We start from the raw sequence: 12,818 nt of genomic DNA on the forward strand, positions 1-12,818 counted from the left end.
GCGAACTTTTAAAAGTAACTGGGACTGTAAAGAAGAAATCACAGCCACGTTGGTTTGACTCTGAATGTGCAAAGGCGCTTAGGGCCCTAAAATCATGCCTTAAAACCACTCCCAGGGACAAGCAGAAAGTTGCATTATGTAGAAAATTATACAAGACTAAAGTAAACCAGAGGAAGACCGCGCTCCGATCAGAAGTATGGGCGGATCTGAGAGAAGCTGGGGAACAGAGGGACTTTAATGAATTCTGGAGAATTATAAATAGGCCCTGCCTCCAAGAGAGAAACTCCCCGGAAATTAGTAATAACATCCTCCTGGAGCAGTGGATGACACACTTTAAAAGTCTATACAATCACGATGCTGATGCTGTGCCTGCAGGGGACTGGGATGGCTGTCGATCAGGCGAGGTGGATTTTTCACTCCAAGAAATTACCCAAGCAATTAGAGGGCTCACACGCAATAAAGCGCCATGGCCTGATGGTACGCAACCTGACCTCTATCTGAGTAATATTGACCTCTGGGCCCCCATTATGACCAGGGTTTTAAATGCAGCTGTTAGAAAGGGTTTACCGCGATCTTGGTCTACGACACTGATTGTCCCTATCTTCAAAAAGGGGAGTAGGGACAACCCCCAGTGCTACAGGTCAAAATCATTGATAGATGTTTCTGCCAAACTACTGGGAAGGGCAGTTTTGGGCCGTCTGATGTCATGGGCAGATGAGCAAAACATCATAGCAGATACCCAATACGGCTTTAGGCCAGGCAAATCAACGAGCAACCAATGCCTTAATCTTTATTTACTAACAACAAAATACACAAGGGTTAGTAAACGCACGCTCTTTATGGGGTTTATGGACCTGGCGGCAGCCTTTGATAATGTAAATAGGAGCAAACTCTTGGAGTTGATGAGTGGGCTGGGAGTTGAGCCAGGACTCATCAACATATTGAGGGAACTTCATTGGAACACCACTGCCAAGGTCCGCTATAACACGGGGGGAGCACTGATTTCTTCCCGTGTTCTGGCGGAGTGAGGCAGGGATGTATTCTTGCACCGTTTTTGTTTTCCCTTTACATCAATTATTTGGAGAGAAGTTTAGTTGCTCTAAATGTGGATTGCCCCAAAGCAGGAAAATGTCATATACCAGTTTTATTGTATGCAGATGACGCCGTCCTGCTTACCAGGACGGCTCGGAGCCTACAACAACTCGTAGACAGGTTTGTGGACTTCATGGAAAAATTAGATTTGTCGGTGACTCTAAGTAAATCCTATGTTATGATAGCTGGCAAGAAGCCCAGTAGGAGGGCGTGGCTTGGATGCCGAGGAGGTAGGCAGCGTGAGCCTGGAGCTCCGCGCCCGATCCTGAAAATCATCCTGAAAATCTGATCGGACCCCGGCACAACTTATATAATCCGGTATCTAAAGACATCACGGAGGGTGCGGCTCCCACGGCGGTCGACCCAAGGCTGTTCCCGGCCTGGAATTTTGGTCTTGAAAGTTCGTATCAGGCGTGAAGTCATCGAGCCAAGATGGCGGCTGTGGCCTGAGACAAAGGAACGACGGGGACACGAGACCGGACTCCCCTACTGGACTACTGCTGTTGGTGTTGAGGGAGTTGGCGGGTGCTCCTCGACTACTTCGGGGGTATCGAGCGGACCCTCCTCGCACTACCGCGAGTGGCTGGGAGTCGAGCCTTTGGAAGTGTGAGCAGTGGAGGCGACAACATGGCGACGGCCCTGTGACGATGACCCCGACCCTCTGAGCACAACTGGCGCCGGACGGCTCAACGGCTCATCGGAGACCCCAGCACCAGGAGGCAGCTTTGGCCTGAGTGTTTGGAGTGGGGATCAAGGTGCGCAACACAGAGGGCCCATTTGCTACTACTGAACGGGGACTTTCCTAGGGGCGATGCCCTGCAGGGTGGAGAGAGCGTGCAGAGGAGACACCGGAGGCCGTCACTCTTTGCAGCCCAGATGGGGAAGACGAAAGGGAAGGGGGATGGTGCGACCGACACTGAGGCCGCGGAAGGAGCGGACCGAGACCAGTCGGCTCTTCAACGAATGCAAGACCGTATATTGGAGGCCATCTCCACCACAAAGGACGCCCTGCAGCAGGACATAGCCCAAGTGGCGACGGGCCTGGGCCTCCTGAAGGCAGATCATGATAAACTTAAGGACAGAGTGAAGTCTGTGGAAATCACGGTTCAGGAGTTGGCCCCGGACCATGCAGCGGTAAAAGCACAGATGGCGGATGTGATGGACCGGTTGAAGGTGCTGGAGCGGAGGGCTGAGGATGCGGAAAACCGTAATAGACGCAATAACGTGCGCCTCGTAGGCCTGCCGGAAAAAAATGAAGGCGACGATATGGTGGGCTATCTCGACAACTGGTTACGAACTGAGGTGGCGCCGGAGGGATTGTCCCCTTTCTTCTCCCTCGAGCGGGCCCATAGGGTGCCAGCCAGGCCGCCGGCCCCGGGCCTCCCACCTCGCCCGGTGGTGTTTAAGTTGCTCCACTACAGAGACAGAGACTGGCTGTTGCAGAGGGCGAGGGAAGCAGGACCTTTTCAGGTGGATAACAACAGGGTCACCATGTTCCCAGACTACACGTTTGAGACTCAGAAGCTCAGGGCCAATTTCCTGTCCCTTAAGCGAGAGCTCCGTGATGAGGGCATTAAATATTCCCTGCTCTTCCCAGCGAAGTTGAGAGTGGTGGTGGATGAAAAGGCACTCTTCTTTACAACCTCCGCGGACGCCTGGGCCTGGTGGGACACTTACAAAGCGGGGACGGATGGCGCCAAGGCCAGGGAGGAGGAGGCTAGGGTGACACAGCCGATCAGGAAATCCCAACGGATTCGGAGGAATCGTCGGAGGACTGGCAGACCTACAATATCACAGACGGAGACGGAGAGGCAGGCGGCCCTGCAGGCAGTGGCGAACTTATCTAGCGCAACCAGGAGTCAGTCCGGGAAGGGCACAGAATCGGAGGAACCAGGCACGGGGTCGGAGACGGGTCTCTCGGAATTTGGTGGAGCTAAAGGCCCGATAGTGACGCCTCAAACTTCGGAGGAGATTCTTGAGGCGTGATACGCTGGACAGAAGGAGCGGCCCGCTGGTTAGACACTGGGGCGCTGAGCCCGTGGATGCGGAACACTGTTTTTTGGGGTTTCGAGATGCTGTAATGTGGGGATTGTGGGGCGGAATGTGCGGGATTGATTTGCTTCAAGAACCTTTCGTATCGATCCGCGCCCTACTGGCCCTTACGGTCATCGCAGTGGAGACTGCGAACACTAGTGCCTTTCTTTGAGGGGTGGTTGGGTGTGTCAGTTTGGATGGGAGTACTTCCAATTGTGGGGGGGCCTGTCCTGGGGGGTGGGAATTGAGAGTGGTTGGGGTTGCTCTGGTTGTTGGTTCTGGATGGGGGGGACCTTTTCTGTTTGGAGAGGGAGGGGGGGACAGTCCGTGGTCGATAAGCGTACGTGGTCAATGATTTCTATTGTTCTGTCTGTGTGGGCGAAGGGGAATGGCTAGTACTGGGGCTTTGAAATGTGTAACCTGGAACGTGTGGGGTATGCAGACCATGACACGTAGGCACAAAGTTCAGGTGTACCTCAAGCGTAGGGGGGTGCACATAGCGTTCTTGCAAGAGACACATCTTAACAGGCAAGAGGGGATTGCGCTGCAGAGGCGGTGGAGGGGGCAGTTGTTCAACACAACGTATTCAGCCTTTGCAAGGGGGACGCTGATTTGGATTTGTGCGGGGGTCCCCTTCCAAGTCACTAAAACATTGGTGGACCCTGAGGGTAGATACGTAGCGGTGGAGGGGAGGCTGAGGGGCAGGGTAGTGTCCCTCTGCAGCGTGTACGCTCCCAATGTGGATTTACCCGCATTTTTGTCCACCCTTTCGGGCAAACTGGCGAGTTACTTGGCAGGGCCGATGCTCCTAGGGGGGGATTTTAATTCGGTGGCAGATGTGGTTCTGGATAGGTCCCATCCCCCGCTGCGCGCGTCCCCAGCACATAGGATAGCCAAGCGCAGGCTAGAGTGGCAGGAAAGTTGGGCTCTTACAGATGCTTGGAGGACACTACACCCCACCACTAGGGATTACTCCTTTCACTCGCATTTGCATGATCTGCATGTTAGGTTGGACGCGTTTCTGTGCTCATCGCATGTGCTTTCCACGGTGGGTGGGGCGGAATATTTGGCTCGGACGATGTCGGACCACAACCCTTTGTTGTTGTCCCTGAATTGGATGGTGGAAGTTAACTGCGTGCCAACATGGCGGCTGCAACCCGACACTTTAGATGACTTGCTTTTCAGGGAGGCCCTTGGGGAACGTTACTTTGAGGAGAACAGTGGCTCCGCCTCCACTAGGGCGGTGGAGTGGGATGCGTTTAAAGTGGTGGTACGGGGGCACTGCATTGGGAACGTGGCCGGGGCCCGCAAGACTTTGATGGATGATCTGGAGAAGGCGGAAAAACGGTTGAGGGGAATGGAGAGGGGTCGCCCAAATCACCCTGAGTTACAGGAGGAGCTTAGTGGTGCCAGGGAGGCGCTAGCGGTGGAACTGGAACGGCTGCGTAGCTTTGACCATAAAACGTACATGACGAAGGCGCATGCGGAAGGTGACAAGGCGGGGTCAATGCTGGCGTGGCTTGCCAACCCAACCAGGCGGGGCACACCGATTATGATGATCCAGGAAGTGGGGGAGGAGCCTTGCCATACCCAAGCCGGGATACTGGACAGGTTCCGGGCGTACTATGAGGATCTCTACGAGAGCGGGGAGACGGGCGGGGCGGACGAGCTGGATGTCTTCCTGGACGGGTTACAGCTACCGAGCCTAGAGGACTCGGAGGCTGAGGAGTTGGGTCGGCCAATAACTGTCGGGGAGATAGGGTGTGCAGTAAAGCAGATGGCCAGAAATAAAACTCCGGGCCTTGATGGTCTCCCGATCGAGTTCTATAGTAAATATCTGGAGTACCTCGCCCCTCAGCTGCAATCAGTTTACAACGAAGCACAATCGCAAGGTCGGCTCCCGGGCTCCATGTGTGAAGCCCTCATGATCCCGCTGTTAAAACCGGGCAGGGAGGGAGCGGCTTTATCCTCCTACCGTCCGTTGTCCATGTTAACGACGGACTATAAGATCCTAAGTAAAATCCTAGCAAACAGGCTACTAGTCCACATGACTGGCCTCGTGCATAAGGACCAGTGCGGCTTTATCCCTACACGTAACACCACTCATAATATCCGCAGGCTTACAAGATTGATGGGGGCCCACTGGCCGGACGCCACCTCTCCACTTGTACTCTCTATTGACATCGAGAAGGCCTTCGACAGTCTTGAATGGGGGTACCTATATGAGGTGATGCGGCGCTTCGGGCTGGGAGACGGATACATAAACTGGACCAAAGTCCTGTATACCGATGCAGTAGCTAGAGTCCGGGTTGGCACACTGATCTCGAGGCAATTCCCCGTCCGGTGAGGCACTAGGCAGGGGTGCTCCCTCTCCCCACTCCTGTTTGCCCTGGCGATGGAACCCTTTGCTGTAGAGGCCAGATCGGGCCGCCACTACGCCGGATTGTTATATAGAGACAGGCCGCATCTCATCTCATTGTACGCGGATGACCTGCTAATGTTCTTGGCAGACGCGGGCACAGAGCTTCTAGGGGCGAGACGGCTGCTAGGGCGGTTTGGGCGACTGTCGGGCCTGAGGGTCAATTGGCCTAAATCCTGCTTATTCCCCTTAAGATTGGGAGAACCGTGCCCTCTCACGGCGCAGGAACTCCGGTGGGAACCACATTGTTTGCACTATCTGGGAGTATACGTCTACCACACCCCGGCGGATATGCTAGATGGCAACATCACCCGTTGTATCACTGCCCTGAGAGGGAGTATGGATTTCTGGTCCACTCTTCCGCTGTCCCTGGCTGGTCGGATCTCTCTACTTAAGATGGTGGCTCTACCCAGGCTGCTGTATTACTTCAGGACGCTCCCGGTATGGATCCCAAGCTCTGTTTTTCGGCGCCTAAGATCTCTGGTCATAGCGTTCCTGTGGGGCACAGGGAGGAGGCGCATAGCACTGGACACCCTATTGCGTCCCAAGGATGAGGGAGGCTTAGCGGTGCCTGATTTTGAAGGGTATTACCTAGCGGCACAGTTGCAGGTTTTCACCCAGGAGGTCGCGAGGGTATATAGAGGCCCGGAGCAAGCTAGAGAAGAAAGTACTCCGCGGCATGTGCTGGCATACATTACACTGCACCAGAAGCTCTTAGTCAGGGACCTGACGGTGGAGGAACAGACATTCCGACTCTGCTGGAATCGGGCGCGCAAACGAGCGGGGGTCCGCCTTATGTATGCCCCTGAGATCCCGTTGGGGATGGTTACGGCCATCCCTCATGGAGGGGACTGTTCGCGGTTGTTAGGGTGGGAAGAGGCTGGGATCCAGATGCTGGGCGACTTATACGAGGATGGGGTGCTGCTTCCGTTCCAGGAACTGCAAGAGCGGTTCGACCTACCGCGGGGCGACTACCTGTTGCATGCGGCGGTCACGGGCGCCATGCAGGCTCATTGGGGGGAAGGCTTGCAGGAACCGGGCACCTCTATGGCATGCCAGTACACAATGATCGATTTACAAAAGGGGGTGGTGATGAACAGAGTGTCTGAATTGAGCAGACCACTCTTACCCAGTCCAAAGATCAGGGCTTGATCCATCACCGTTATTTATCTCACTGCCCCATCCCAGCTCAGAACATGGCTATATGCAAATCAGTCTGTCCCTGGCCCAGTGCATCATGGGAACAGGGCAGACTAAACTACCAAGCCAATTCTTCACCAGAAAGGAAACAAGCTACCGGGGACCGGTTTCTGGCATTTCAGCCTCGTCGGCCCGGCTTGCTTGAATCCTGATGGAGCAGTGAGAAAGGGACTCATGTCTGAGTATACCCTGCCACACCTATAGTGGCCAAAATCGATTTACAAAAGGGGGTGGTGATGAACAGAGTGTCTGAATTGAGCAGACCACTCTTACCCAGTCCAAAGATCAGGGCTTGATCCATCACCGTTATTTATCTCACTGCCCCATCCCAGCTCAGAACATGGTTCTGAAACTGGGATGGTGCAGTGAGCTAAAAAACGGTGTTGGATCTAGCCCTGATCTCTTGACTGGGTGAGAGTATTCTGTTTAATTCAGAGACTCTGTCCCTCACCACCCCTTGTTGTAAATATTTTTGTCCACCCTAAGCGTGGAAGGGTATACTCAGATGTGAGTCCCTTGCTCATTGCACCATCAGGATTCAAGCAAGCCGGGCCGAAGAGGCTGAAATGCCAGAAACCGGTCCCCGGTAGCTTGTTTCCTTTCCAGTGTAAGAATTGGCTTTTGTAGTTTGGTTTGCCCTGTTCCCATCATGCACTGGGACAGGAACAGACTAATTTGCATTCAGCCAGGTTCTGAAACTGGGATGGTGCAGTGAGCTAAAAAACGGTGTTGGATCTAGCCCTGATCTCTTGACTGGGTGAGAGTATTCTGTTTAATTCAGAGACTCTGTCCCTCACCACCCCTTGTTGTAAATATTTTTGTCCACCCTAAGCGTGGAAGGGTATACTCAGATGTGAGTCCCTTGCTCATTGCACCATCAGGATTCAAGCAAGCCGGGCCGAAGAGGCTGAAATGCCAGAAACCGGTCCCCGGTAGCTTGTTTCCTTTCCAGTGTAAGAATTGGCTTTTGTAGTTTGGTTTGCCCTGTTCCCATCATGCACTGGGACAGGAACAGACTAATTTGCATTCAGCCAGGTTCTGAAACTGGGATGGTGCAGTGAGCTAAAAAACGGTGTTGGATCTAGCCCTGATCTCTTGACTGGGTGAGAGTATTCTGTTTAATTCAGAGACTCTGTCCCTCACCACCCCTTGTTGTAAATATTTTTGTCCACCCTAAGCGTGGAAGGGTATACTCAGATGTGAGTCCCTTGCTCATTGCACCATCAGGATTCAAGCAAGCCGGGCCGAAGAGGCTGAAATGCCAGAAACCGGTCCCCGGTAGCTTGTTTCCTTTCCAGTGTAAGAATTGGCTTTTGTAGTTTGGTTTGCCCTGTTCCCATCATGCACTGGGACAGGAACAGACTAATTTGCATTCAGCCAGGTTCTGAAACTGGGATGGTGCAGTGAGCTAAAAAACGGTGTTGGATCTAGCCCTGATCTCTTGACTGGGTGAGAGTATTCTGTTTAATTCAGAGACTCTGTCCCTCACCACCCCTTGTTGTAAATATTTTTGTCCACCCTAAGCGTGGAAGGGTATACTCAGATGTGAGTCCCTTGCTCATTGCACCATCAGGATTCAAGCAAGCCGGGCCGAAGAGGCTGAAATGCCAGAAACCGGTCCCCGGTAGCTTGTTTCCTTTCCAGTGTAAGAATTGGCTTTTGTAGTTTGGTTTGCCCTGTTCCCATCATGCACTGGGACAGGAACAGACTAATTTGCATTCAGCCAGGTTCTGAAACTGGGATGGTGCAGTGAGCTAAAAAACGGTGTTGGATCTAGCCCTGATCTCTTGACTGGGTGAGAGTATTCTGTTTAATTCAGAGACTCTGTCCCTCACCACCCCTTGTTGTAAATATTTTTGTCCACCCTAAGCGTGGAAGGGTATACTCAGATGTGAGTCCCTTGCTCATTGCACCATCAGGATTCAAGCAAGCCGGGCCGAAGAGGCTGAAATGCCAGAAACCGGTCCCCGGTAGCTTGTTTCCTTTCCAGTGTAAGAATTGGCTTTTGTAGTTTGGTTTGCCCTGTTCCCATCATGCACTGGGACAGGAACAGACTAATTTGCATTCAGCCAGGTTCTGAAACTGGGATGGTGCAGTGAGCTAAAAAACGGTGTTGGATCTAGCCCTGATCTCTTGACTGGGTGAGAGTATTCTGTTTAATTCAGAGACTCTGTCCCTCACCACCCCTTGTTGTAAATATTTTTGTCCACCCTAAGCGTGGAAGGGTATACTCAGATGTGAGTCCCTTGCTCATTGCACCATCAGGATTCAAGCAAGCCGGGCCGAAGAGGCTGAAATGCCAGAAACCGGTCCCCGGTAGCTTGTTTCCTTTCCAGTGTAAGAATTGGCTTTTGTAGTTTGGTTTGCCCTGTTCCCATCATGCACTGGGACAGGAACAGACTAATTTGCATTCAGCCAGGTTCTGAAACTGGGATGGTGGAGTGAGCTAAAAAACGGTGTTGGATCTAGCCCTGATCTCTTGACTGGGTGAGAGTATTCTGTTTAATTCAGAGACTCTGTCCCTCACCACCCCTTGTTGTAAATAGTACACAATGATGGCAGCCGGGACCTTTAAGGCTGTCACCTGTTTACATTCCAGGATGTTGCGGGAGGCTCTGCAGCCTCTCGCGGCTCTGAAGGCCAAGTGGGAGTTGGATCTTCAACTGGAGATCCCTGATACGACCTGGGGCCAGCTGCTACGTCGGGCGCGGAAAAGTTCGAGGAATGCCAGGTTTCAGTTGATACATTTCTATATCATTCATAGGGCGTACCTCACACCGGGGAAAATACGACAATACTTCGGGGTGGAACAGGCTGCCTGCCCCAGATGCAACACAGTTGGAGCAGAATTGGGTCACATGTTATGGGATTGCCCTGCTTTGGGAGGTTACTGGCAGGAGATTGGGAGGGCCCTCAACAATGCAACGGATAGAGACATTCAGTACACCAAAGCAGTGGGGATCCTCCATTGGTTTCCACACACGCCTAAGAATAAAAATACCAGCAAATTCATAGATTTGGGACTAATCCTTGCTAAGCGGGAGATAACGAGAAATTGGAAATCGAGGACGGGACCCACATTTAAAAGATGGTATGGTGAATGTTTGCGGTGGGCGGCGTGTGAAAGCACCTTGAGGTACCAGGTGGCCTGGAGAACGAATGATGAGAAGGCTATGGAGAGGGCGACTGCATGGGAATTGATGGTACAGGCGCTACGAGAGGCCACCGACGAGGAGCAAGAGGAATTGGAGGAATTGGGTACAGCCGACCCCGTCACCTTACCGGGGGACACACCTTAGTGAATGTATGACCTTCCTAAGCCACACCAGACTCTTTTCCCAATAGTGATTATGTACAGCGCGACCACGGGGGGGGGGGGGTTGTTGTAATTGTTGGGTTGTTGGGGATCGTTATTTGTTGGGGTGGGGGAGGGGCGAAAACCACAAAAGCAACCCACCTTTTCTTCGCAGTAATTACGGCAGACAATGTAAGATACAGCAAGGACTGTCTTAGGGATGGAGGCTGAACTGTCCCCGGTATAGGGACGTGCCACTCGGTATGGGGGTCGACAATCACTGTGTTTTCTTGCTATGTTTCTGATTGCACTATGACTTTACTGTCTGTACATTTATATTGGTGATGCAATAAAAACGATGTTAAAAAAAAAAAAGAAGCCCAGTAGGAAATTTGCATTCAAAATAGGGTCCCACAAACTAGAAATTGTAAGCTCATTCTCTTATCTAGGATTGCTGTTTGACAAGGATACAAAGTTCGACCCTTTAATTGATGAAATATGTAGAAAGCTGGTATCGGCAAACGGAGCAATTCACAACTGTGCTCGTAGATTGGGGCGGTGGTCTCTAGAGCAAGTGATGAACTTGTATGTAGCGGTTAGTACCGCAAAAGCTTTATATGGAGCGGAGGTCTGGGGCTTCAGGGATGCTAAGCTCTTACAACTGGAGGAGAATAAATTCTTGAGAAGAATTCTGAAAGTACCACAGGGCACCCCAGCAGGAATAACACACACAGAACTGGGGATACCTTACATCACTGATCTGGTAAAATTAAGGCCTGTAATGACATGGCTCAGGCTATGGGTAAATCCTGTAGCAGAATTAAGCAGGCAAACAATTAGCGATTGCCTGCTTAAAGTCAATCACCTCCATATTCCGTGGTTAAGGTACATTAAAGAGACCCTGGAAGCCATTAACCACCCATCACATTTTAGCGACCCGACTTCCATTACCCCTACAGCAAACATCAAATCAAAAGAGAACTATTAGATAAATTTGAAGCAGAAAGATTAAGCTCCGATTTATTAAAGAAATTAGTGGTGGCACATTGCCAAGTGAGAAATAAAGTGGGTATGGAACCTTATTTATTTTTAATGTACAATCATCAGGATAGATTTTTAATGTGTAATTTTAGGCTTAACCTGTTACATCATATTTTAGCTTATCCCTCAGGTTTTACAGTGACAGTTGAGCAGAAGGGTGCCTGCGGCTGCAACAATAGGTCTCCGCAGGACATCCTTAATTTTGCACTTCTATGTTCCTTTTATCAAATGCCCCGTCGGAGATTTCTGGTTGATATTTTAAAGGAGGCCAAAATCCGCCAAGTCAAGACTGCCCTGAATTTTTTACAAATGGCTGCTGATACCCGTACATTGTGCTCAATTATACATTTTTTGAGAGTAACAGTAAGACTTAGGAAAACCTGTGACTGAATGATGATAATTGTGAAATATTCTTTTTAACACTTTTAACAACCCCCCTGTGCAATATGTTTTTAAATCTTATGGTTCAGTCTCACAATGAACGTATATTTTTGGTATAATGCATTATTTGCATTATGTACTTTTTATGATTAATTTTTCATCGAAATAAAGATTTTACTGAACTGAACTACTCTCAACTCTATTCACAACTGGATGTTAGTTCACCAACTCATTTTCAATCCCTCCAAAACGGAATTCCTCCTCTTATCTAGCTCTCTCTCCCCGCCTCCTGTTCAATCCTGGATGGATCAGCTGAATTTACTCAACAGTAAACCCGTCATTGTTGACTGCGCTAAATCCTTAGGTGTCATACTTGACAAAAGACTCAACCTAATCTCACACATCAACTCCATGGCCAAGAGCGCACGTTATCAGCTGCGCCTTCTAAGGGGAATTCGTCGGTTCTTCCTGGAGAATGACCTAAAAACCGTGGTCCAATCGCTAGTTCTCTCTAGACTGGACTATTGTCATTCTTTTCTGACTGGCCTTCCCACATCTCACCTCACCCCCTCAAATCCGTCCTCCATTCAGCAGCTCGCTTCATTTCAGGGTCCTAACGAAGTGACCACATCACTCCTATTCTGTCTTCTCTCCGATGGCTACCCATCGAGGCTAGAGCTATGTACAAAATGGCGTGCATTACCCACAAAGCTTTGCGGGATATTACTGCACTGTTGGGGCTAGTCCCTTTCATTGATAGTCCTACCCATGTTAAAGGCCACACTTTAGATCTAATTTTTTCTACGATGCTGATTGAGGTGTCCCCGCCACTCCCTGTCTTATGGTCGGATCACTCTTTAATAAGCTTTGCTATCTCACAGGAGACAAGGACCAGCCAGAGAGCACAGAAGGGTGGGACTCGACAGTCTAGAGCGTTTCATCTAGTTACAGCAGATATGCTATTGGATGCTCTCTGTCAACATCCGTGTCAACTTACAGGGGATCTAGACACTGACCTGGCGTTGGTTCAGAAATGGCTGCAATCAAGATTTGAGGAGCTAGCCCCAGTGAAGTCAGCTAGAACAGCCCCCAGCCACGAGTCCGCTCCTTGGTTTACTTCCGCACTACGAAAAATGCGCCAGGATTGTAAAAAGGCGGAAAGACTGTGGCGTCGCAAATACGACCCAGTTGAGAAAATAAAGTACTGTGATGCCATAAAACAGTACCACAAATATATCTCTGAAGCCAAAAAGGAATATCTTGAGCGCAGAATAGATCAAGCGGATAACATGAGTAGGGAACTTTTTAGAATTGTTAAGGTGTTTGTTGATCCTGCCGCAGGTGCCCTTTCACATT

This window comes from Lissotriton vulgaris, chromosome 2_1, assembly GCF_964263255.1.
Source record: "Lissotriton vulgaris chromosome 2_1, aLisVul1.2, whole genome shotgun sequence".
Lineage (NCBI taxonomy): Eukaryota > Metazoa > Chordata > Amphibia > Caudata > Salamandridae > Lissotriton > Lissotriton vulgaris.